The 25,842-nt window shown below is 41.4% G+C and overlaps 1 long non-coding RNA gene across 3 annotated transcripts in view; it reads right to left on the bottom strand.

The window, feature by feature from the left end:
- LOC308063239 overlaps window positions 1–25,836 on the bottom strand; it is an 83,187-nt gene extending 57,351 nt beyond the window's left edge. For 2 of the 3 annotated variants that reach the window (XR_013927892.1, XR_013927893.1), the window contains exons 1-2: window positions 17,399–25,836; window positions 9,736–9,860 (exon numbers count right to left, since the gene is read on the bottom strand). This is a non-coding gene — a long non-coding RNA (uncharacterized lncRNA). The remainder of the gene's footprint in view (window positions 1–9,735; window positions 9,861–17,398) is intronic. The other variant, XR_013927894.1, reaches the window with a different exon arrangement.
- Between the last annotated feature and the right edge of the window lie 6 nt (window positions 25,837–25,842).

The following is a 25,842-nucleotide window of genomic DNA, read 5'->3' as shown; positions in this document are numbered from 1 at the left end:
TTTCCTATATTTCTGTTTGTTTAATGAATGCAAAGACTCTGCTATGCTCTGTGGAATTATAAGTGGACATGTCTGTTCCAAAAAGTTTACATTAAGAAGGCAGCACAGAAAATACTGTATACAAACCAAAGCACTTTGTTGCTGTTCTAGGTCATTCTTATTTTTTTCAGCCTGATTTCCTAAGGAATCCTGTTCTGTTTGCTTACGTGTCTGTTTAGAATATATGACCCTTTCACCTCACCTCATCCCAATAGATTTGACCCTGGCAGTCAATACAAGAACGAAGCTGTTGGTAGCTGCTGAGAGGTGGAAGCCACCCAGAGGATCAAATCCCTCTCTGACCTCTTGCAGACAGAAAAATGCTGTGAGAATACCCCTCAGCATAACCCAGAGCATCCCAACAAAAAGATGGTTACAACTAGCCTCATCTCAGTAATGTCTTCAGTCAGGATTTACATGTTATAAATTGCTAGAGAATCACTCTTACAAATTACCAGAGAGATCAGTTCTTCAAGTTTCTCACCCTTATGGCTTTTCTGGTATCCAAAAAAGCCAGACTGAAGCTTTTCCCATGTGTTGCAGTATTCAAGTCTTGATCTGTAGGAGCGTGCCAATGCATGTTCCTGCTACAGTCTTAGTGTAATCCTACTGAAATAATGATCGATGAGGAAGTCCTAATTCATTAGAAACCAGACACACCTGGATTCAGCATATGCCCAAACTACTTGTTTAGAGTAATTAATGATACCGCACCTGCCAGGAAGAAGCACATGTTGGGAATAATAGGCAGAAGAAGAAGGATGGGCACTTCAACACAGAGGCCTTTTTGTGAGGATTTTGAAATATGCAGAAGATGGGAGGATTTTGAGTTTGGGCAGAGCAAAGGATCACATGCGGGTGAGAGCAAAGACAGTGCTGGGTGAAGAGGAAGAGAGAAGGTCCAAAACGGAGGTGGGAGAAGAGGTGTCCCAGAGTTCATGGGAGAACAAGACTGAACTTGATGGACAGCATGAGCAGGAGCCAGAGCTGGACCTAAGAGAAGCAGACACAAGGGAGCAAGGGGTGGCAAGGGGTGTACCACACCTGCTGAAGGGCATTGGTTACTACCAAGTGGTATTCAAAGCCAAAGTTAGAGCAGAGGCATGAAATGGGATTCACATGGTTATCTCTCTGTAAAGCCTGGTTCATCATTCATGTTCTAGGGTAGGAAAATGAAGTTTTGAACTGCTGATTAGAGGGATGAGACTGAATAACTTTTAAAGTTAGGTAAGACAGATCTCATATTGGATTTCGAAGGAAATCTCATATTTCGAAGGAAACACACCACATACACCCACCCCCTCACCCACCCCAGACGAAGAATAAGCAAGCTTCAACAATAACCTCCATGTGTAGGAGAGGAGAAAGGACTGGATGTGACATGGAAGCTGAACAAAGCAAATGGAGTGGAGAGCAGAATTTTGCCAGAAATGGAACCAGCAGGCAAAACTCAGGGTCAGTTTTCATTCTGTCAGTACTTAGCACAAGCGTTCACAGGGAAACATGTCAAAGAGACCACTGGAAATGCAAGACCTAAGAAGAGTACAGGGAGCAAAAAAAGCTGCACTTGTCTGGCAGACTCTTTCCTCCTTTTTATCTAAGACAGACCACCGCGGTAAATTATTTCTCAGGAGAAACCAAGAAGCTTTAAAGGGTCAGATTCTCTAAATGTCAGAAGTCAGAAGCCATCCTCATATTTCCGTTATGCAGTCATTCTTGCAATGCCATGCCACAATGATGGGCAAAATTAACTGGATGAAAAGATGGTGTCATCTAAAACATTACCACATGTGACTCAGCACTTCTTATATACTTAGTAAAACAAATCGTAATTCAGTGGCTCTATAGTAAATACCCTCTGCCCAGAGAGAACATTCAGCAAGGTCAGAAAAAATACTTGGTGAATAGGACTTAGGACTTACTGTGGTGAATGAAGGCTGGCAAGCTGATTGTGAAAATTTAGTGTTTTCTTTTAAATTCAGCTTCTCAGTAACTCTATATATGGGAAAATCTAGGGTTTTGTCTGTTTGAGTCTCACGATTAAAAAATAATGTGATGTTTCTGGGTAAGATTCTTTATGTTTCCCTCTTCTTTCAGAGAGGAATACAGCAGCGATTGATGCAATGCAGGTTTCCCAAACTGACTCACCCAATCTTCAATTTAATTTAGAAAAAAAAAAATCCTCTTTCCCTAGCCAAAAAAAAATAAAAAAATAGAGACAATAAAATAAGGGTTATATCTAAAATTAGAGTTTTGCACCCTCACAGATGTTATTTAGCGGAATATACTTTTCCCAAGCTGTAACGTTACAGGCCAGGAACTTTAAACACTTTGCCAGTACCCGCTGAAGTGAAGACATTCTGGTTTGCAAATGAGGGAGGCCTGCTTCCCTGTGCCAAGGACTTAACCTTCATTTTGTAAGACCTATATGTGTAGGAAATTTGCAACAAAAATGGCATAGAAAGCAGCAGATGTTTGTGAGAAGAAATTAAACAGGTGTCAAAACTAGCATCCCAGGAATAATAGGAAGACAAATGAAGAAAATATGGAATATGAGATGTGAACATCACAGATCTGTTTTCTGATAATATATCACCTCCCCTTGCCAATTCTGTAAAGCCATGCGTATGATCTTCTGTTGTTAACTTCATTGATTTGTATGGCATCGGCTTTCCTGGTGCACAAATTTAAAATTGGTCAGCCAACATATGTATTCTTTCACAATGTATTGAAAAAACAGGTGAAAAAAGCTCACCCTTTTTTAATTTAAAGTATGCCCTGCCCTTTTCATCAGTGTTGCCCGTCAATGTTGATGTCAAATGAGCTTCTAAGTCAACACAGGCCGAGCATAAAAAGTGTGACTAGAGCTGTTCCCAGAGAAAGGAGCGGCAGACCAGATGTGCATCACACCCTCTTGCCAAAATCCACCCCACGGTGGGAGGCATTGACTGTTGTTTCACACTGGTACACCTCCCAGCTTGTTGCTCCAAAAGAGAGAGCCTCTGCAATGCCACTCTACCTCTTGTAAAATAAAGTATCAGTTACGTTAACATTTTAAAGCAAAAGGCAAATATTTGTTGCAGCCTTCGGAGCGGAGTCCAATGCAGTGAGTGATGTTATGTTTCACTGCCAACAAAGGCTGACACAGACAGCTTTGGATGTGTTTAAGGAATAATAGAAATTTGAGACTTTTTCTCGGCTCAAGCTCTTTTCTTAATAAAGTGTCACATCTCTTCCTTTACTTCTCACACAGATTTTTCTCATGAAAAATCCTTGCTTTTTGCTGATCAGAAAAACCCCACAGATCTGCTCCAGTACAGAGGGTAACACTGCTGGATTTCAGTAGCAGAAGAGTAGGGAAAGGCAAAAAGGTAGTAGCGATTGCCATCGTGCATGACACATGCTGATAAGACTGTGGCACCCACCATGAAAATAAAGCAGGGACTAAAGGAAGTTTTACGGCCAGTGTTTGGCAATTGTAGCAGAGAAACAATGAACAGATCCGTGGGGGGAAAGTCTGTGGTGGTCCTCAATCTGTTTATAATATAGAATATTGTTGGGTCTTATTTACAGTGTGTACCAGAGGGGTCTTGTTGCCTTGCATAATTATGCCGGCAAAAGTTTCCAGTGTAGATGCTGTTTTATCACAGTACGCGCTCAGATGAGCATGGCATCCCACCAAAAACTGTGAGAAGGCGTAAGAGCTTTTCTAGCTGCATCTGTATAAGCTGCTTTAGCCACATGCCACCAAAATGATACAGTGTAAAATGGTCTGAAAGCCTTGTTTCTCTCGTTGTCAAGGGAAGCCAAGGATGCAGGTACAGAGAGGCAAGTAGGGTAGAGGAGTTTCATGTGCATGTGGGACACACAGTGAAGTACTCATGCGTACACTTTTGCAGTGCCTCCATCTTGAAATTATACAGGTGATCATGAGCAGATAATTCAGATAATTCAAGGAAACACATTTAAAATTTAAATCCAATATTTTCGACAAGTCTTTTTTTCAGTAATTTCTGACAATGATTCAAAGGCTGAAGCCTCCTTCAGTTAAAACAGCATCTTGAAAAGGCAAAACCTCTCATCACTCATCTTCTGAACTTACTTTATTTTCCTTGCAAATGTATTGTATCAAGTCAAAATCTCTTTTTTTCTGTAATCCCTTCAGACCTCATAACCGAGAGATTAGGTTCCTCTGACATGGGAGCTCTTCTATAGACCTCAGTGAACAGTGAATTGGCCACTGTGAATATAACCTGTGAGGAAGCAGCTCATTAGCACCTCTTTCATCATTAACCTCTTTGCATAACCCTACTCCTCCTTTCAGGTGAACATGCACACTGCATTTTATACATACTTTCAAAACAGACTTCAATTTGAAACTGTTCAAAACAAACTTTTCAACAGACTTCAATTTAAAACTGAAAAATCTAAGTCATAATTACATCTATTTCAGCTGTGATAAAAAAACAACTCTATCCCAAAGCCTAGTTCTTATGGGCAGGACCTGAAACTGTGGGCATCCCTCAAGGAAGCGGACCCGGCTACTCAATTCCTGTTGCATTTGATTCTAATCACTTCACTAATATGTTGGGTTTTTTTAATGAAGGGAATGGTTATACAGTAAAAATGTAAAGACTTGTACACATGATATTAGAAGCAGTTTCGTTTTCTCGGTTTCCATTTACTACAACATTGGATTTATTTAAGTATGTTCCATTAACTTCCCTTCATTTTAAAGGGAACTTGTAATGTCTTGGCCGTGATCACTAGAAAACACAATGTTCGCAAAAGGCTTTGTTGCTTCACCCAAGACCAGGGGGCTATAAAAGCTTGATTATTAAATGGTATCTGGTTATACTTAAGGTGAGGTGTATATATATATATATACATATACTCATACTGGTACAGCCCAGAAGGCAGGCCTACAAATGCAGAGTAAGTTCTAGAGAAAGTAAGTGGACCCATAGCTTCCACTTTATGTCTAGGGGATCTAGAGGATCCCACAGCCTAAAACATAACTGAGGTTTTCTAAAAGTAAATATGCAGTACATACATGAAAATCTACAAGCAAAACCTTTCCAACCTCTCCCACCCTATATGCAGAGCTGCACATTGCATCAAAACCAGATCTGATTCTTGGTTGCTGTTCACCTAAACCATAACCTTGCACCAACTGATGAATTTGAGAAACAGAGCAGTCTAGATCAGAGATCTGCAAGAGGACATATGGTGGCATCAGCATTATTTCTAAAACCAAAGGCATTTCCATAGATTTTCACAGTCAGCCCAGAAAATGAGGGTTTGGACAGGAAACTTGTTCTTTCACTGAGCGGCACCATGAAAATAAAATGTCAAGGACAGCGCGAAGGTTGCAGTCACACTTTTAGCAGTGCTTCTGTGGTAATCAATCAGCATGGACAGGAAGAGACCCCAGTACTATTTTCCTTTTCCAGTCTTCCTTCGGGTGTCACGCAGTGTCTGTATTTAATATATACCCTTCAGCTACATACGAAATTCAGAGAAAGTACCAAGCAGGGATTAAGATCTTCACCCCTCCAAGCACAGCTCCCAGCAGCTGGATGTCACTGACCTGGACGCTCACTGAGCAGACCTCCTCTCCGCTCTCACAGCACTCACGCCCTGTCCCCAAAAAGGAGGCCACCAGACATGCCAAGCTTTGCTCTCAGTTGCAGCTGATACCAGGAAGGCAGACAGGCTCTACCAAGAGCAGGGCAGAAGGACAGAGCTTGCACAGACAAAGAAACCAAAGCCTGTTTGCTTGCGTTGCTTCATCTGGTGGGCAAGATGCATACAGTCCTTCCCTCACTAGCATCTCTGGGAGCTAATCATAGTCACAGAAATTTTGGGAATGAAAGGGTGATAAATCCACATTCCAGCTGAATCACACATTAGGAAGAAAGAGCTTAAAACCCCCAAAACTATAATAGAGACCTCTCAATAGAGTAAAGCAAGCGATTTTGAACCAGAACATGCTTTCCATTCTCTTCCCAAAAGAATTCCATCTCTTTATCGAACACATGTTAGCCTTGGATATCAGAACTAGTTCGCATCAAGGGCAGAACACAGCCAAATGCTGTATCCTGGCTGCAGTTCTTTTTGGACAATAGTGAGACATTTTATTACATTTTAATATCATTGTACAAATCAGCACCTGTTGCATGTGCATATTTTAAGGTTTATGAGTTTATTGTTTTATTGTGAAATTCCTGCTCTTTCTTTATTGAAAGCAGATAACTGTGAATTTTCACGCTCATTTTAAAAATACATACACAGGTTGTCAGATTTTAGCACTTCAGATGCAAGCAGTTTCAGCTTCCTGCCTAAAAATCACCCTGCAGATTTCATCACCTTGCAATCCCATTGATAAGTTTAAAACACAGGCATCCAGTCCAGTGTGGCTGGCTGTTTTTCCTTACAGAGGTTTGAAAAGCCATTGAGCAATTCTCTGGAGATTTTCACTGAGAAATTGTGGTATATTTTTTCCTGTTATTTTTCCTTACATAAGGCAGTGCTTTCAACAAGAAGAGACTTTAAGGATCCAGGTTTGATACCATCAGACAGAATTATTGCTGTAGAATTAATCAAGATCTGCCATTTTGTAAAGACGATCAGTTGTGATTTGTTCCTATTTTAAGATAAACTGACATTGGATTAGCATAATCTAATATTTTAAAATGTTAAACTGCTAGCTATTTTCACAATTTTCAACAATAAGGTTTAGGCGTTTCGGGAAAATGAAGCCTATTTAATAGAAGGAGCTGAGCAGATCCACATTCTTGTTAAAAATAAAGGCGGAAAATCTGTTTTTCTGAAATGTATCATTGGACTGTTGACATGTCCTATGTGCCAATGGCAAAAATCACTATCCAACATGTAGACATGGTAAAAATAAATACATAAACCTTTGGCACTAGATGGGAAATGGCACCATCCAGTTTAATACCAAATTGCTAATACCAAAATACCAAGTAAGTCTTTACGAATGCTCCTAAATTGTCTTCAGCTCAAACCAAACAACATTCAGTTTATCTCAAAGGAGTGTTTTAAAGGAAATGAAGCTCAGTAGGAGAAGGCTAAGAAAAATGCTAACCTGTTCTCTTGTATCTTCTTTCTAAATTCAAATCAGCCTTACCACAATCAAAAAAATTGTAATGACACTTTTACAGAGACTGCTCATCACCTGTTTCTATCAATGGGCATGGTCTCTTGAGCAAAGCCTCTAGATGCAAACATCCCAACGGTACCAGCCAGCATTTAGGAGCTGTTGCTGTTGGGTGCATTGGCCTCCGTGTTACAATTTAGTCACAGACTGAAAGTATATTCCCACTGCACTTCTGATCTGAGCTAGGGCTGCTCTCAGCCTTCTCCCCAGCAGCAAACTGATGAAAAAAAAGGTAGGTGGAAAAGCTCATGGTGAAAAAAAGTTGGCATCTATTTGCTGTTGCTTGGATAGTAATTGGCCAAGCTGAGAAGACCCAGGAGAGGGTATGACAGAATTTCAAACACATTAACTTATGAATGACTTGTGCTCTCCACCCAGGATAGCCCAGAAAAGAGAAGTAGTGAGGGAACCGTCCATGGCTGTCCTGAGATTTCCTGATGGCTCAGGGCCACTGCAGCAGTACAAACCGTGACCCACCACGAAAGCACAGCCATCCACCTCCCACACTTTCCTGCACCCAAGAGTGCAGGAGAAAGGAAAGGAGCAAATTGTGCTGTCACGAAGCCTTCTCACAGGCACCATGGCTGTCGCCTATGGGCCTGAGCTGCTTCACCAGTGTGGAAATTTAGGTTATTACAAGGTACATCCAACTTGCAGGCAGAAAGAGTGCATGCCCCTAGAATGAACTCTTGCCCTTTGGGGTGCTCTCAGATAGGACTGCCATCCATGGGGCACTTCTCTCTTTTTCTTTCTTTTTTTTCATGCCTCTAGTTAGGGACTCAGCCATATACTGTGAGGGCAAACAATAAAGATCACAAGAAGCTGTACAGGAAAACCAGAAGTCCTACACTTGAAAGGGAACAGTGCTGGCTGGCCCAAGCAGCCACTTAAAAATATAGTTGGGACAGGAAAGACACAGCATGTGAACAGACAGTCACAAATGGCTTTATTTAATGTGGAGGAAGAACCAAAACCAGAGATTTCTAAACCAGCCAGGTCAGACATTCCCTTACGGAGAGGATCCCACCGCACGCCCCTGAGATAGCCGTGCCCGTGCAGAGCTGGCACTGCCCGTGCAGCCTTTACTGCCCAGGCACAGCTCAGCGCCTGGCAAGGTGCAGCACGTGCGGCTGGGGCTGATGGGCTCTGCAGCAGGGCAGGGTGCAAGTGGCAGAGCTCCTGGAGGAAAAAAGAGCAGCTTTCTGTCACTAGGCACAGACAGTGAATCAGCTTACCCAAATCCAGTGCCTATTCCCAGTAAGAAACACATTCTTTTCTTCTGACTTTACAACCTGCCCGTTCTTCCGCAGGCATTCAAAAAAGAGAAAACTTGTGGGTGAATGGATGTGGTTTTGATTCTTAAGCTGGCCTTTGTCTCTGTAATTCCCTTGTTTCCTTTTCAGAAAGAACATTTTCCCCACCTTATTTAAGACTGGAAACAGGGAGAACCCTCTTTTCAAACAATACTTTTGGCTGCAATACATGTATTTTGTAATTACTTTTGTTTTAAATGTTGTCCAGCTAATCTGGTTACATCCTCAGGCCATTTTCCCTGGGTTTAGCTCTGAAACAAATGATGATTTATTTTCTGGTTGTTACTTAAGTGCATATAGATGTGATCTTCGAAGGAGCCTAATTTGTCATTACTCAGGACATTCAGCAATCAGGCACAAGAAACTAATCAAAGTGACTAAATGATGTCAGCTGACTACAGTATTACTTTCCAAAACTTTAAAGCAGTGTTCTGCAGCTGTATGTAAGTAACCTTTCTAGTGGGAATTGATGTCTTCTAGGGTTTTGTGTTTTGGAGGAACATGTGTTCAGGGACCTCACCAGCTGCCTATGGAAAACCATTTTGCTCTTAAAGCAAAACCATATGTCAGGCCAAGGTAAGGGAAGCATTTGAAAAAGAGAAAAATGTCTTTAAAAGTGATGCTGAAAACTGTCAGAAAGCTAGCCATGCACCGCAGGAGGTGGTAGCGGATTAGAGTCCCCCCAGAGCTACAAGGAGGCAGGGCGCTCTGCAGAGGGATGAATTTCCATTTTTAACCTGTGAAGGCAGGAGGGGAAAAAGTAGAGCTACAATTAGCAGCTTGGCAGAGGCTCTGTTTTGACTGAACAAAGCCCCGTGGACTTTTAAGCCATGTGCCGGCTCTGTTTGCCCACAGACGGCTTCCCTCGGTGCTGCTGACATCAGCTCTTCACGCTCAGGTCCGGTCCCGCTCCCCAACAGCCAGCAGATGATGCTCCCCCAGGGCCCCCTTAGCCCCGGCGGGAGCCCTGCCCGACCAGCGGAGCACTGCCCAGACCTGGGACTGTGGGCTGCCAGGAGAAGGCTGAGAAACAGACATTAAGAGCTATAAAATGTTAATGATGACAAAGGAGAAGAGAAGAGACCAGAGGGGAGGTGTCCTTTGAAAGCCCCAGGTCCAGCAGGTTGTTAGTACAGCCCTGTGAAGCACAGCACTGAGCAGAGCGTCTGAGCTTGCAGCACCTACACAAAATAAACTCACCAGTGTGCAGGTGTTCTGAGTAAATGGCAGGGCTGGAGGAGGATCCATGTTGCTATAAATTCACAAAAGAGTTTGCAAAAGCACATGCAAAGTCTTCTCCATTCTCCCAAGCCTGCAACGTGGCCCTGCAAAAAACATATACATACAGATACTGTACTCTCCGCCTATTAACCATGCTCTTTGGTGATGCTCTTGCAGCAGTGAATGTGATAATTATCAGTGGTTAATTATAAGACAAGCAAGCCATGTAAGAATGTAATTTCCCACTGTGCAAAGGAGGCCAAAATGGCTGTTATGTCTGTCATATAAGTCATATGTATGTCAATGACAGAAGCAGAAATAAAAATAACTTGGCTACTGTATCTTTCTGAATACTTACAGAACGCCACTCCTGTTAGAATAAAAAAATTAACAATAACAATAATAACAACATATTAATACTGCTTTTCAACCTGTCATCAAACAGTAACATGAAGGTGCTTCTGGATAGAGTATGAATGAGTACAATTTTCTGTGCTGAAGAAATATATCTGCATGGTAGTAAAAACAGGCATCTCCCACAGTAGCACTTGACTTCAAGACCCAGTACCCCCTCGGTATCCTTACTTCTGCAGCAGTTCATCCTAATGTCCGTGTCCAGCTAGTCCCTTTCTCATCCTACACCCTGGCAGGCCAGCCTCCCCACCTGATTTCACGGTCTCTGTCTACACTGTTGTTTCTCTTCCAGCCTGTCTGGGTGCAAAGGACAGGGTAGTCACAAGAAAGATAGATGTGCATCACCTCTGACCGTGCTACGGACCAAGCAGTGGGAAATGGCCATCGCAAAGTCCTTCTGGCACCATCCCTGTAGCCTGAGCCTAGAGCATGCAATGCTGGGTCTGACTGGCACAACGAACTGTGGAGGCTCCAACACACCACAGAGATTTTCCTTGCTAAATTTTAACAAGTTTCTTCTGAGTATGAATAAATTGCAGTTTTTCAACTGTTTGTAACTTGGCAAAGCATGAGTGGATTTTCGCTAAAGGACCAAAAGCACATCCTTGACATAAAAGCAGCTCTTGCGCCAGAGAAAGCCCCCACTGCAGAGCTCCAAGGCACTTGAACTTCCTGAAGCAAAGGTCATCTAACCTTTTTTAGCCTTGGAAACCAGTGCATTGTTTACCCTTCGCCTTGTTCTCATAAACAGCAGAACTACTTTGACTGGTATTTTCAGAAACAAAAACCTGCCCAAGGCATGGAAAATTTGCCTAAACGAAGTTTTGGAAAAGTTGCTGAAAATGAAAACCAGAGGTTTACTGTGGGAAATAACGAGCAGCCTGGGTAACAGGGCTGCCAGCCTACCTAAAATCACAACGAAATGACTGATGGTGGGGTAACGGCACCTCTCCCTGCTGTGGGCGTCTGCTATACCCGCGCCCGAGCCCGCAGGCTCCCTGCACGTGTGAGCAGGGACTCACATGGGCAGGTTCTCCCAGGTCACCGTGGGCCATAGCAACTGGGACACTTGCATTTGGCGGATGCTGGCTTGGGAGGCAAGTGTCACCCACAACAGATCAGCAGATGCTGGTGACACTAGGACTAGGCTGACGGGTTTCATTACCATGATTCTAATATTTCAAGCCAGCAGCATGAGGCCAGGAAGGAACTCATATGTCAATGAGGTTCCTGCACTTCCCTGTAGAAGACACTCTACGCCACAAGCAGCGCGTCCCGACACGACTTACAGACTAAATAGCTAAATCTCTTTCTTCCTCCAGATCTCTGCAGACTCTCAGGGCCATAATATACCCCATAATGTATTCCCGCAAAGCCTGCAATAATTCACTTGTCATAATACTCCAAGGATACAGGCCAACAAAAGCAGATTTGTGTTTCATCTTACATTCTGATCTCTGAAGTTATGCTAAAATAAACCAAATCGAAATGCAGAGACACTTTTTTTTGGAACCCGTTTATGGTTTATTATTACAATGAGCTAAACAGGCCTGGCAGAAACATGTGATTTACATAGAACAAGCATTCATGTGAGCCAAAAGACCACCTCCACCATTTAAAAGGATGAACAAAGATCAGGACAGTTCCAAGGGACGGCAGAGGGAAGGTGTGGACCTCAGAGAGTTAGCAAAACCCTTTAGGGGATTAATAGAAGAACCCAACAGCACTGTCCGCTCTGTTTCCACAAAGGACACAGTTGGGTAGATTCATTCTCCTTTTCCCAGAAATAATCAGATCTTAGATTAAAGTCACATGCAGTAATATAAAAATCAGATCGCATCATGGAAAAGCATCTCTTCCATAACAAACAAAAGTGCACTTGTGAAAACATATGGGGGGAACAAGCTGGCATATCTGTTCGTGTCTACTTATTCTGGCAAAGAGGGGAAGAAACACAGTATTTATAATAATTTGTTCTTTATTATGGTGTTTTGCTTTGCATCCCAGATGATTACCGTGGGTTTTACAAATTACCGATCTGCTGCTTTCCTACTTGCATCTACCTTCCCTCATACCTTCCTTTTAATCTGTGTTTCTTTCTTTCAGATATGTACTTCAACATCTCCATGTTTCCCCAATATATTTTTTTTTTTAGGTTTTTGGTTGGGTTTTTTTAGCACAAAGTTATTTTCAACCTGGAATTAACTTCAGCATGGAATTAATTTCATACTGGGAGTAGCGAATGAATGCTGCTGGACACGCATCTCTAACAAGTGCTGGAGAGGTGCTCTAGCCTGTTAGCAAGAAGTGTCTTCTGAACCAGCTGGAGGAGTTGCATTTACTTTTCTGTTTCAACAGGCAGTTTCATTCCTAATTCAGTGTGTTGCAATAGCCCCATAAACTAAACCTGAATTCATCTGACAATCAACAGAAGCAGCTGCCAAGGAGAGACATACGTCAAGGTTGACAAATAGACATGCATGGCATCTGTAAAAGTGTGGCAGGAAGGCAGCAAACCTCGTCTATCCATGGTGGCAGGAAACTTTTCATTCATTCTCATGGCAGGCTAGAAGAGTTGCCTGATAGGGCTATTTCCAGCCACGGTGTCTGAAAGCACCCATGAAGTCACATTCACACAGAGGTATTTTTCCTCATCTTAAAAGTAGTGGCTGATTTATTGTCTAGATAGGGATGCAGGTCACAATTGGGATATTTACATCAAGTCCTCTTAGCACATGCAGAATGCGTGGGTGTATTTAATGCCTTTGTGTCTCTTAGGTTCCATTCATTCACAAAGGTTTGCCTGCTCCTCCCTGCAGCTGTAGCATTGTAAGGCATGAAGAAAATAATTTTTGAACATCATCAGGCATTATTAACCCCATCAGATCCCAACATAATGTGAAGACATTACAAGGGCAAAATTTGCAGCTTTGTCATCACCGGTCTCCTTGATGGCATGCAGGAAATCTTTACACATGCCTTTCCCATTCCACAATTTAATAATAGCTGACATAATTAAATCCTATAGGTACTTTGTTCAGTGGCATGTTCTGTATAATGGAATTTACAACAAATACAAATATTACAAGATGTAATTAAGTTTTGTAAGCTGAACAACATCATGTGGATGAATTTTCTTTATCTGCCAAGATATTAGAGAGGTGCTTTTTCCTTACGCAGAGACGTAAAGGTGAAAATTAGAATTTTGGCTCAGGTACAAAGTAAGCTGGAGAAAGAAAGTAACATTCACATTCAAGGCAGATATTTTATTGTAGTCAGTTACTGTTCTTTTTACAATCACACAGAATATTTTTTTTCTCCACTATGTCCAGGGACTGTCTAGAATTCCAATACAGGAACAGCTACTGGCAGCATTATTTTTCTGGACTGATTTTGCATGCTTTTTGAAAATCTGACATACCTTTAATTAACATCTTCAGAGTAAGTTGGGGCATGGATCTCAGGGCTTTGCACTGTTTCTCTATTTCTCCTGTTTACATTTAACAAGACTAAGAGCAACAAGGGATCCGTATCTAGTCGCTGGCTATTGTACATCTACAACATCTTAGGATACAGAATAAAGTTTAGTGCTAAACAAGACATGTACATGGTCACTGGGCAGCACGTCATGTCATATGACATGTATTATGAGTATAGTTAAGAATTTATTTGTTGCCACAGAAGCACCTCCACCACAGGCTCATATTAGGGTGCAGAAAGTTTTAGGGGACAGTTCTGAAGAAGCTGGCTCTCATTAAAGTAGCTTCATGGGATTCAGGGGTAGTCTTGCAACTGCTGAGTCTCAGACTCTTAGTAAACATGATGGAGGACACTGACAACCATTTCTGGTTTAGATTTATGCATGCTCGTTATTCCAGCAAGTTTGTCCTGAAAATTATTATGGTTATCCTTCCATCTATGGGGCTTTAGGCTCTTTGAGTAGGTTTGGAAAAAGATGCACAATACTCTCTCACACAATGTGTGTCTCTCATCTTGAAAGGTATCACCCTTTTACTGACACATTTTAACTAGTAGTTCTTACTCAATACATTTAAAATGCATTATGGCAACTTAAGGTCTCAAAATACATTTTCTTTGTTCTTCATCCATGCTGTCCTTAAGACAGCAAGTCATGGCAAGAATCCACTTTACAACGCAAGAACTGGAGCATGTTCTTCCTAGATATCCTCAACAGACCTTCTTAACAAGTAAAACCCAAAAGCTTCCTCTAACTTCCAAAACTTTCTTATGGGTAGTAATACATGAAACAGTTCATTGCTGGTTTAGTCAGGTCAGTTTTGCACAATTAAGAGCTACCTGAAAGAAACAAGATTTTATGTACAAATCAAAAAAATATGCATACATATGTGTGCGTCTATATACAACTATGCATACACACCCCCCCACTAGAAACATGCCACTTCTGCAAGATGGTTTTCACAACAAGACCTCACATAATCATCTGCCACTGGATATAGATCCTAAGAAAAGGTTCAGAGCACTGTCCTCACAGATTAAAAATGCCCGAGAAGAAACATCTGTTTTACTGCAAAGGAAGTCCAAATGCAATAGTTTATACCCTGCCCAGAATACTGCTGCTGGTTAGGATTTAATGGGTATTGTGGCACAAAAGAAGAAAATCTTCTTCATTTTCCACACCATTATGAAATAGTAAAAATCTTCGGAGGCAGATCAGGGCTTGTAGGAATAGAAGCAACTCCATCCTGTCACGAAAGCTACAGTTGCACAGGTTAAGCTTGAACTGGGTAAAACTGTGTAAAACTGCATTTCTAAATATATTGTTGCAAAGCCAGCGCAGGTTTCTCATAAAAAATCCATACAACAGTGGGAAGAAATCTTCCAGCAAAATGTTGTAACAGAGGGGCCACAATGACATTTTCATTACAATTACATTAAGAAAGTAATAATGTAGGCAAGACATAAAAAAGAAGCAATGACTGAATCAAGCAGTCACTGTAAATCATCAGCAAGGTTTCTTTTCATACAGCTTCAGGCAGAAAAGACTGAGCCTATCTGGAGATCACAGGAATCAGAAGGCTGCGGTTTCTGTGTTGTTATCACACACAATTGCTAATCAGACAGCAAACATATTCTGTACTAAAAATCTCACTCCGCCCAAAACTTGCTCACAACTTGAAAGCTTTCTTCAACAGTCCCTGGGCTTAGCAATGTATCCATCTGCACCTGAAAAAATTATTTTTCTTCAATCGATTCAGAACCAGGTTGTATTTTTAAGAAGGTGCAACTTAGAGTGACACTGACACCAGGTACCTCCAGGCTCACTTGATGTGATGCACAGGTTAGTAATGCCTCCTACCTCTATGCAGCAGAAGAGGTAACTGGCCATAGAGTACATGAGAAAAAAAGCAAGCTTAAGAACAACTCTTCTGCCCTAAAACACAACTACAGCTGTCACCGTATGGGTCAATATTTCAGAGTAAGTACCACACAGTGCCTCACAGAGAGATTGATCAGGGAGACATTAAACATGAGACTATCCTGAGGTTGTACCCTGACCTCAGCTCTTCACTGGTGAGAAGAAAGCCCAAGGAGGAGCCACCGGAGAATTATCTCCAAGATGTTTTCAATGCAGTTCAGACTCAGTCTGCGATTACCTGAAGTTCAGACCTAGTGAGAATCACCGATCCCAGGCTGTGCTTTTGAGGTGCTATTTATTCTCCTGTGCTAAATTACAGCCGGTCAATAGCTGTCTCCTGGGGGAAAGAAGGATCCCTGCAGAGGTGCCAGAGATACACATCCCTCCTGCGGGGTGGCAGCCACAGCCGGGAAGGTGCAAGATGGCCTCCTCTGCCCTCACACTCCTCCCCAGCACCACCTATTCTATTTCTGAATGGGAAGGCAATTTATGATGCTAAATTAGCTGTTTTATAGGGCTACCTCAGAACTGCACTCTCTGACTGAAGGATAAGGACCATTAGTATGTGTTGTCACTGACTCATAATTACGTCACAAGCCTGCCAGGTTTAAAGACCTTCCTAACTCTGGAGTCATGCAGCATCTAAGAATTTCAGATTTTGTTACAAAATGGAAATCTCTAAACCTCACGGTGGAGAGTACTCTTTTCAAAAGTTCAGGAATAGAAAGCAAATTTTGAAAACCTTTCGAAAATCATATTGCATCAACCGATCTTCAAATATCTGATGGTCAGAATATAATACCTGAAACTTCTTAGGATCTTAAAATTGCTTTAAGACTATTTACATGTGACTTTCATGTGTTAATATAAATTTTATTAGCAATTATCAATACAGAGTGGAAATATATACTTGCTTTTTAAAAACAGCCACTGGGACATATATGCAGCAATGCATAGATAACAAAGCAGCACAATCATTTAGGAAGAAATTCAAGACGCAGAGTAAATTGGATGTCTCTATACTCATTCCTTAGACTCCCCCTTTCTGGCCTAATAACCTTCCGGTTTTCCTGACAATGTTCCTGTCAAAGGTCACAGTCTGATCCTTAAGTACTGAATACTGCACGTGTACCTAGTAAGAATCAAGAGTTTAGAAACATGGAACTTCTTCAGAAATCTTCGTGTTTGACAAGCCATATACTTTTTTTCCTCAGGAATGTGCTTTTCTCCCAGAGGGAGGTGCATGCATTGTGATATAAAATCAATACACTGAGTGTGAACTTTGTGCTGTTTCCAAAGGGGATTTTAGCCTGCAAAATATACATATGTATTTATGCGCAAAACAGTGACCTACCTAGTTATGCTATATACAATGAGTACACATAATTTTGACAACTAATGTATGTATTGAGTTGCAGCCATCTATACAAACCAAACTGTAGCTGCATCAGCGAAGCAGCAGAACAGTAGCCATAAAGGACAAATTCTCCTCTTAAGGCTGAACTGTGTTGAGGAGATTGGGACACAATTTTAGGTGAATCTGCATATACTTCTTCATACTTCGGTAGGAGGTTTTAGGCATTATTCTTCATAATAAAGACTTCCAATCTGCACCAGTTTTGTCCTAGTGAAGTAAGAACTGAGGATGTTCCTATCTTGGGAAATATCATATCTGATGTTCACTGCACATGCACAAGCATCCCAACTACAACAGCTTCAACAGCTTTTGTTTCTATTGACACAGAACCAACCTTCCACAAAACTTCCGCTAGATTTGCCCAAAACTCAGAGACCAGCTTCAGCCAAAGGATAAAAACCCACAGCACTCACCGTTTTTTAGGGTGGCATAACTCTTGACAAAAAGTTTATTTCCATTTTCCTCTGAGGGAAAAAAAGGAAAGGCTGACCCAACGGCGTATTGACTATTTTACATAAACAAAAAATAAACTCAAATGTCTAATTGTTTTCCTTGGGCCCTGTCCAAAGTGTTACGCAAGTGCTTACACAGCAAACCCACCCCCTCAGCCAGAGCATCCTCTGGCTGAACCATGGAGTTTTTCTGACACCTAGTGGAGTGTAACTGTGGGGATTTTTCTTCGTAACTAACAGCACGTTTAGACTCAAGTTACTTCCTCCTAGGGCTTTTTGGCAGGATGAGGCCTTTGAAAAAGCAAATTGTATAGGATAACACTTGCCAGCCACCAGGTTTCCCCCTGAAGAATGCATCTGCTGCAACATGTACTGAAGATGCACGAGGCACAGCACTAAATCCAGAAGATGCAAGGTGTCATTATACAGGCTTTGTTAATGCTCTCTTGCCAAATGCAAGCTTTAAGATGGCTTGTAGGCTTCCCCTCTCACCTTTAAGAGCAGCTGCAGCAAGTCACTACAAGCACTGCGCTTAAAGAGCTGTGCTATTGCTCCGAAGAACTTTTCTCAGCTGCTGCTGGATGGTTAAGAGGAAGGCACAAATCCTTCCCAGAACTGGCTCCGTGTGAGTTCTAGGCCTTCCAAATAAAGTGCAAGTGTTGCAAAGTCATCGAGTGGGTCTTCCTTTCTCCTGGAAGCACATCTTATGGCAGCATCTGGTCACTTTAAAATAGTACAGTTAGTTATTCCTTGGGTTCTTAAAGCTCAGACATTTTAAAAAAATGAACTATTGAAATGCAGCCCACTTGAAGTTCTTGGATTAATTCACTGTATCAACAAAAGTTGTATGGGGAATGTGGAAATGACCACAAAGAAATTCTTCATCTTTAAGATTTAACATCCTGTATTTCACTTGTTTTTCATCATTTGGACCCAGCGCCTTTGCTGGGACAACGCATGCATGAGTAAGCAATGCTGCACTATGAGAGCCAGCCTGTAAAACAAAATAGCTGGTGCTGAGGATACAACATCCATACAGTCCCCCGTTCAAGGGGGAGGCCACCCAGAGAAGCTCTAGCAGCCCAGCTGCATGGACAGGACAGGCGCCAGTGGCTGCAGCACAAGTAGTGCTCCCCTGGTGCACACCTTCCCATTCCTTCTCCTCAGAGGGATGCAGTTCACATACTCTGAGTCTAAAACTGTAATGTAGCTGTATTTTAGTCTAGCTTTGTCATGCATGAGCACTTTTCTTCCCTGAACATCACTCATCTGCTTGTAACGTGCCAGGAGGCTGAGCCAGCTGTGTTCCTGTGCACTGCCTGCCTGCCCCTGGTCGCACAAGGCACTAGCAGCTGCACAGCCATCTCATCCACATCCCTGTGCTTCTGCCTCAGTATCGACCTGCTATGTAAAACGCTTTAAATCCTATGGATTGGATAAAACGTCAGGCTGAAGCTGTAGTTCTCCAACGAACAGATACAGCTGAAGGTTATCCCTTCCATCAGAAGAAGAGGACTGTGGATAAAGAAGGACTGAAAGACAAAAGTGACTGTGAGACTAAACGCTCCCAGAAAGATAGCCCTTCTGGCCCTCATTATGTACATGACTGCCAAGTAGTAAGATAAATGGCGACTCTGAATTCCCTGAGCTAACCATAGGAAAACTATAGCCCAGCTTTACACACTCGTGCCTCCATCCTATACTCCTCAATGACCTTGGCAGGGCAGATCTCTGCCTCTCTAGCTCCCATTCCTCTCTCCCTGCCCTTTTCTACCAGCTTCATACCGCTGAGCTTCCCTTTACAAAAGAAAATAGGAAAGCAATTTGCTCCGCTATTACTCAACAGTTACTATTTACATCTAAGTATTTTTAGGCAGAATTAAAGGTACATTCTGGTTTTCTTACTCATGAGCTGTCGCCCTTTAGTCAACAGAATCATCACTGCAAAATATTCACAAGATGTAGAGGTAGAAATAAAGGCTTATCCTTTAAACAGTCTCCTTCACTGCTCCCATTTCTGACGTTGGCTCATAGCTTTGCACATAGCTAACATTGGGGTTATTTTATTTTGCCTTGATGTACAAATACATGATGAATACGTATTAGGGATTTTTTCCCCTAAGACAATATCTTGTTTGTATTATAACTCTTTTTTAATCTGAGAAAATTTTCCCCTCATATGCAACCGGAGTGCCTGACAGACTCCCGACAGTATTTAGAAAGACTTCTCAGAGAAGCAATGCTGATGTGATGCTTGCAACAGGACAGAACACCAAGAATCACGTAAAGAAGTGACAATTTAAAGACACCATTTTGGCATATGCAAAGCACAGGAGAGTTCTCATCAGCATCCCATCCTCCAGCAAGAGGCACAGATGTTGTAGAGGGAATTACAAAGCTTAAGAATTCAGACAGTGTTGTGCACATTAAATACAGAACATACAGCACTTCACAGAGTGCAGGAGAAGAAATTTTCCTTCCGAAAAAGGCCTGTCACCTTGACAAAGATGTATTGCCTGTACCACATGAATGTCTGCAACACCACTTAAGCACAACATATAACGAGTCCTGCAGTTATACTGAAGGGAACATCCTGGGTTTTTTTTTTCATACAGGGCCTAATTCTGCTCTGCCTTGTACCAATTCAAGGCAGGAGTCACTCCCCTGAAGTCCTTGTGTTAAAGAGACATTTTCAAAATCAGAGCCTCAACGCTTTTCTTTAAAATAAAAACGTGTTAACTGCTAAACTGGCAGCCCCTCCGGTTCAGCTTCCTTTCAGCGAGAATCATGGTTATCACTTGGGCTCGAAAATCTTCATGGACAATTATAAAACTCTTCTCCAGTCAGTGTTGCTATCCCAGTTCTTGACCGCAAGCAATTAATTTATGCACCAAGCTGCGACCAAAGTACTTTACATACTAACAGGAAAATGAGAAGTATCTTCTCCCCATTTTCAAAACAGTATTGGTTATTTCTGTGGCCTTCTATGACTATACTCGTATTACAGCCGACCAAGTCACTTGTAAATCGATTAACTAATTAACACCACAGCCTGGTAGTGGTAATAGAAGAGAAATTTTGAGCATTATACAAAGAGGGCATGGATTTAAAAGGACACTGTTTTGTTCTAAACTATGTGTCCAAGAGCATGGGGCAAGGTTCTTCCAAGTGTTGGGTACCTGTAGCTCTTGAATGGGGTCTGAATGGGTTCAGGATTTTATGCATGGCCCTTCCCTAAAGCACCAGCTCACTCTGTGCAAAAGAATGCAAGTTAAAAGCCCACCTGACTGCTAAAACCACAGTGCCAAGAAATATGCCTTCCATTAACTTTGGGACTGTGAAACGACACCTATTTGAAACGGACAGGAAATTTAAACACTTTTTCCAAGCACTTTTTTTTCTTTAGTATCCTACTGAGAACAATTTAACCTCAGATGCTGGAAAATCCATGCTTTATTACAAACTGGGAATTTTCTTTGCATAATGAGTTGCTTTTGCACACATTAAATGAGATTTCATGATTCCCAGCGTAGCAATTGGGTTGAGTAAGCACCTGCACTGCAAGATCTCCAAACGCAACCAGAACAAGTCATGTTTATTTGTTGGGTATTGACAGTTGTTGAAGCACAAACTGTGGAATAATCTGTTCCACTTAGTTCTGATCTTACTTTTTAAGAACGTAGGTATTATTTAAAAGTTTGTATTTATACCATCCGGGCATTAAGGAACTGCCATCTGGGAGTTAGGGGTCAAAAGTCTTATATGGTCAGATATCAAGACAGCAAGTTATGCTTTTTAGTTAAATCCTGTAAATACTGGCCAAACAACAAAAAATTAACTCCAGTGTCAGGTGATTAAAATTATATTGCACAGTTATAATTTTCAACCTCATCTTGCAATACAATAACATTTGCAGTGGGTCTGTCCCTGGTGTAGTATAATTTAGTTGTTGTGTAAATAAGATAAACACATTTAACTTCACCTGGGTTGTATCTGCTTACACTAGGACTAAACTTCCCTTTGTGGGTTCCTGTTCATTTATAGACAACCTGGTAGACCAGGATGACAAAGACACGTATTGCAATGTTGCAGTTACATTAGAAATAACATATTTACCAGGATACAGAAAATTGCATATTACTAAATACCATGATATGTGGGAGAGGAAGGCACTTGCAGGATATTGAAGGAAGCATTTTGGTGGGTATTAGCGAGTTCCTGGCAGTGAAACCAGGTCACTGTGTGGAAACAGGAGTCTTTTACCCTTCTGTGCAACCCTGTCAGTGCAAACAAAAAGCAGAGTGACCCAAAACATGCCATGTCCATTCAAAATAGGTGGTTTGTTGGAGCATTATACATCTACCTGAAAAGCTTGTTCTCCTTTCTCCATTAGCGTAGAGAAGCAGATTCACACTGGAGGACATAAAATTTGCACTTGCTCTTCTTTGCTTATCTGTAGCAAGAACAAAACCTGCTACCACCAGAGTTTAAGAAGTAACTTTGCTAAAAAGATATCTGTGGCCCGTTCACAACAGACTGGTGGCAGTGTTAGTGGTCATATACCAGCTAACAGTAAGGGGCAAAACCCATTTTTCAGCAGGGCAACGCTATTAAGATCCACTCTGTGCCTCGACACTTTTAATCTTAAAGGCATCTCAGACAATAGCACAAAGATTGTTTTCTATCCTCAGTCTTGTTTTCAGTCAGTCATATCCCCCAGTAAATAATCCCTGGTTTACCTTCCAAAAACCACAGATGAATGTTAGAATGGGCTCTGGATAACATATTACTTAATGTTGTTCAAGGCTAGGAGAATTACCTGCTGGAAATTATCTGGAAGGGTCTTAATGAATACCACAAGGTTTCTGCTAAACAGACGTTCTTAGCCAGTCTAGAGAGATTCTACCTTGGATCACGATTAATTGCTTGGATTTCATAAGGTGCACCAGATGTCAGGGTCAGCAAGTCCTCTTGCTGCTCCAGGAAAACTGCCAAAAATATTGGCTGGCTCTATTCCAGGGGACTGACTTCATGCAGCAGCAGGATAGCAGTCACCAGTTGTCATATAAAGGTTTTAATTTCAATCCTGATTTCTAAATGGTGAGAACTATATATAAACAGGAAACTGAAGAGTTTTTTGTGCCTAGATGGACAGACACCTACCAAAATTAATTCAAGCGTGGCAAAGGATATGGGTCCTTCAGCTGAGGTCTGGCATAAACACTGGCCATAAAGAAAAACAGACTGGAAAGTGAGGAAGGTGTTTTAATTATTCCAAATCAGACGTGAATTGTTGCCTTTGACTGTCTTTTGCCTGCCTGGAGAGTCCATTTTAGAAATCCCAATATAAATTATTGTAGTCCTTTAACTGTAAGCTCTCCCACTGCCTGAGGTCAGCTTTCCGCAAGCGGGTAATGATGCTCTAGGAGAGTCGGTGAATGCTGCCCACCCTTCCCGCTGCAGCAAATGGTGGTGGCAGCCCAAAGCGGAGGGAGGCAGGCAGGCAGGCACAACTCATTTGTTATGACAACAGAAATCTGTGGTTTGGTTGCCTTTTTCACCCAAGAATAAGGATTTTTTTCACTTCTATGGTGCACAATTAGATGGTTTAGGTCTAAAACTGCTCTCCGAATTTTTTAGTGAAGTTTCTGAATATGGATACAGATGCTGTCTGATGAGTCTTTTCTTGGTCCAAATTAAAGCTGTTTGTAACAGCGAGGACCAACTCCATGTCATGTTTTGGAGGGCAAAAAGGTCTTAATGAAGGTTAAAGGGACAGCAGAATTACTTTAGATAAAAATGTAGGGGACACAAGCAGCAGCCAGGACAGATGTAGGCAACTAAAACAGCCAAACAATTTTTTACCATTGCATAGAGACAGCTCCTTGAAACAGAATATGAAAGCCTATGAGGTAGAAAACTAGAAGAGAAGGGTGCAAAGGGCTGCTGATATGGCTGCTAAGTCTTTTTTGCAGTGACTTAAAACACTTACCTTGGATTAAAAGCAATGCAAAGGGTAGCAAGAGATTGTGTCCACTGCTACCATGTGCACACCCCTGAGAGCTGAACTCTAGCTAGACAGCTCTGGCCAGCTGAGACAAAGCATTTCTCCCAGACCTCCAGGTATTTTTTGGCCAACTATTCTCAGAGAGCTTTTCTTTAGTGCTTTAGGTTGGTTTACCCCTGGAGAGCTTCAACCATCTGTAAGTTTGTCATTGGAGAAATTGCTGTAGGTAAAATAAAGGGATGCTTGGAGAAAAGTAGAAATGCCCTCACTGGAGAGCTTACCTTGACTGTGGAAAAGTCATCCATTTCCTCTAACGTTCATGACTCATTTACTGGACTGAATTATTTTTAGTTTAGGTTTTTGTTAGAGATGGGGTTATAAGAAGTAGATGCATGCCTGAGTGCTATTCCAACCACTTTTCCTTGACGCTGTGAATTGATATTGCAGTCATCATTAGATGGTTTGCACTCTAAGGGGTAGAGAGCTCTGTTAATAAAAATATGCTTTACACACACTCTTCATGTTAGCCTTTTTTGGCTCATTTATGATTGACTTTAAGGTATTTGATTCTCTGAAAAACATTCAAAAATATCCATTGCCTTTTCAGCTGAAACAGGAACTTTCTATAAATTAGGTCTCTGAGAAGGAAGGAAGATGCCAAGGGAATAGAGTATTTCATTTTATAGTTACCCAGACATATCAAGCCTGTCTCTGTAATGTCAGTAGACATCAGCTGATAGGTCAGTATGGAAGAAACATAAAAAATTAAAGGCAGTAATCTACCCTTTAGAAAGGAAACATAAGCAGCACTTACAGCGCTAAAGGATTGTGCTAGAATTTATGACTCAGAATTTTTATCCGTTTCATAGCAGGCTTAGTCTAGTTTTTCAGTATGATCTTTTGCACTGTGGTCAGAAAAATAAGAGCATGTATGCTCTCTATAGAGTAAAAATCATAGCAATGATATTTCATCGTCAGATTAGTAGAAATATTCCTATGTGTACAGTTAGCTTGAATGCCTAGCATCTCAGCTTTCCACCAATTCTTGCTGTTAACATTTTAGTTCATACTTGTTTGCTGCTCAATCAATTGTCATAATGGCAAATAAAGATGGAAGAAAATTCTAGAGGTCATCTAAGACATTGCTTATTTTTTTTAAGGGAACTGACTGGCTTTTTGGATTGGGGCAGGGAACATAAATCAAATCGGTTAATCAATTTGATCAATTGGTAAATTGATTGGGATATGTTATTGCTTAACATCCATCATCTTAATATGCATGAGAGATAATTGTGTAATTAACACTAATGAGCTATTTTACAGAGTCATGTTTGCATTCCTATAAATAAGATTACAAATACAGTTACTACAAATACTTTAACACAGTTCCCAAATCTGCATCTTTGTGACGGCTGACCACGACTGAAGCATTCAGCCCATGGCAGTGCTTTCATTGACCACAAGCCCATGAGTGACAGTCAATAATTCTGGTCTAATCCATACTCCTGCCCCAAGACAAAACCAACAGCATCTGCACCATTTCCCAACTGAGTACAAATATCCTGTTTGTTGATTGATGATTTCAAGTAACACTCGTGTGTGTATAAATATTTGTGCTAAAACTATTCCGAGGGCTGAAATCTCTCCTACAGGGCAGGACCAGCACTTGCATCTGCAAGTAATTTGGGTATCTCCTGCCGGATTTCTCTGTAACTTCAAGAAGCATCTAGAGGCATCCTTCTTTCTTCCTATGATAGTCATCTTCAGGACAGCCTGCTGCCATGATTGATACCAAACAGTGCGGTAATTATTTGGACGGTTGTTATGTTGAATTTCTGGATGAAACAGCAACATCAAATTATGCATATTTAATGATTTAATAATTAATTGAGGTTATAGATCTCAGGCTTAGAAATGCAGCATTAAGACTCTAGACTTGAGAAACATTTTATGCAGGACACATTCAGACTACCATGGAGTCCTAACCTTTAAAACCTGAATTTGTTTTTGGCTGGGCAGAAAAGAGTATTCCTTTTTCACATCTGCAGAGCTTCAAGGCAATCAGTTTTGTTCAAAATTGCTTTTACAACATTCTTAGGCTGATAATTCCTTTAAAATAAACTAAGGTGTTACAGAAGAGGGCTGTAGTGGAAATTTTAATAGAATCTTAGCTAAGATATCTGCTAGTTAATGGTTGACAGCATAGCGAGGAATAAAATGCAGCAATACGGTCTCTCAGTGGTAACAAAAACCGAAGTCATAGCTTTAAAATCTGATGGAACACTGTCATCTGGTGGCAATTTGAAGAGAGTACAAACAGACTAAGCTAGTTTTTGTTCCACAGGCTTCTTCCATTTGAAGAAGTTTATTTTAATGATCAATTAATTTGCTTCAAATT

This window comes from Falco punctatus, assembly GCF_963210335.1.
Source record: "Falco punctatus genome assembly, chromosome: 1".
Taxonomy (NCBI): domain Eukaryota; kingdom Metazoa; phylum Chordata; class Aves; order Falconiformes; family Falconidae; genus Falco; species Falco punctatus.
The sequence above is the reverse complement of the archived record's forward strand: the minus strand, read 5'-3'. Positions and strand labels throughout refer to the sequence as shown.